A 2,035-nucleotide genomic window follows, 5' to 3' on the forward strand; every position below is an offset into this window, starting at 1 on the left:
ATTTTCATTTCTAGTGGTCATAACCACCCTCTTAAGCCAATAGAAGCCTCAAATGTTTCTTCAAAATTTGACAAAATGAATTAACCCGTCAAATAACTACCTCTGACACTTAAGCGCAGGGCCTCTAGCGCTTAGGCGCGGCCTTCTCTATTTCACTGGCACTTAAGCGCAAGATCTGACGCTTAGGCGCCAAAACACTTTTGCACAATTTTTGCATTTTTGCTCCAAATTTGATTCTTTTTCACTCCTTTTAGCATTTTTCACCTTTTTACTTGTACTTGAAAGAAAAACACACAAATACCTTCCATTAAAGTGCAATATCTCAAAAATAGGTATAAAAATGTGTCTAAAAACACTATATTTTAGGTGTATCAAATATCCAATTGGAACGAGAACTCGAAACTTCCGCTGGAGATTAAAAGGTGTATTTCAAATTATCAGGTTTCAGGTATATTGAAGGATAAGAATTAGGATTCAGGTATTGACCCCAAGATGAGAATTGCATTCAGGTATCAATCACGGAAGGAGAATTGGATGCCTTACTCCCTTTACTTTAAGGTGGTTTTAAACCAATCTCAAAGAATGGGAGTGGGATGCCTTACTCAATATAGGGTGGTTTTGGTTTGTTCCCTTGACCTCTAAAGTTTGATATTTGGACAATTGCAAAGCAATGCGGTCTGTATCCTCTTCCTTTAAAATTGAGATGTGGATCTTTGCAAAGCAATGCGAAATCAGATGTCTGTATCCTCTTCCTCTAAAGTTGATATGTGGATCATTGCAAAGCAATGCAGAATCAGATGTATGTATCCTCTTCCTCTAAAGTTGATATGTGGATCCTTGTAAAGTAATGCAGAATCGGATGTTTGTATCCTCTTCCTATAAAGTTTATATGTGGATCATTGCAAAGCAATGCGGAATCAGATGTATGTATCCTCTTCCTCTAAGTTGACATGTAGATCATTACAAAGCAATGCGGAATTGGATGTTTGTATCTGCTTCCTCTAAAGTTAATATGTGGATCATTACAAAGAAATATGGAATTGGATGTCTGTATTTGCTTCCTCTAAAGTTGATATGTGGATCATTGCAAAGTAATGTGGAATAGGATGTCTGTATCCTCTTCCTCTAAACTTGATATTTCATGAAAACATATCACTACGTTGGGAAGGAATGCTCAAGGACTCAGATTCAACCCAAGAGATAGTGAAAAGACCAGATTGAGAAGGAAAACACAAGGACTCAGATCCAACTCAAGAGCTAATCAGGAATATATCGCTACATTGGGAAGGAATGCTTAAGGAATTTGATCCAACCCAAGAGGTAGCAGGAGAGAATCAAAATCTCAGTACTGACCCTGAGAATAATATGAAAATAGTGCAGAGAGTTTGTGGTGTTGAGCCATAAATATGTGTCATATGGAGATCAACATTGGTGAAAAAAAATTGTGAAATTTTGTACAGAATGTGCAATTCCATGGGGATATGAAGAAAACTGGTGCATACCAGGATAGTCGCGTTGCTCAAGCAAAGAGTAAGAAACCTCAGACTCGAGAGAAACAAACTCAGCAAATTTTATCATTTTCTTTTCTTATTGTTTTTATCACATTTAATTATTAAAATATGTTTTCAAAATTTAATTTTCATTGATTGATTTTTCCAAAATATTAGAAGTTTTATCATCAGGCTATTCGTTGTGTCACTCGTTGTTCATTATAATTTAGAACCAACGCATGGATCTGTGGCCCGTTATCAATTGCATGAAGAGGGCAATTTGACAAGCAAGTTGAAATCTGAATGAAATTTCATTAATTTGCTTCAAATACGAGTTACAGACTGAGTATATGCTGAAGTATCAAAAGACAACAAGCTGAATACATTTGAAACATCATATACTGAATACATATCATAAGCTAAGCTTATCTGATACATGTCTCATCATATTTGCTGCAACAAAACACAGTATAATAAGGTGTCCACTGACTGTCCATCTTTGACGGGGTGAGCTCTTGATCAAGCTGGCCTACTAAGCTATGATC

This window comes from Phalaenopsis equestris, unplaced genomic scaffold, assembly GCF_001263595.1.
Source record: "Phalaenopsis equestris unplaced genomic scaffold, ASM126359v1 Scaffold217860, whole genome shotgun sequence".
NCBI lineage: Eukaryota > Viridiplantae > Streptophyta > Magnoliopsida > Asparagales > Orchidaceae > Phalaenopsis > Phalaenopsis equestris.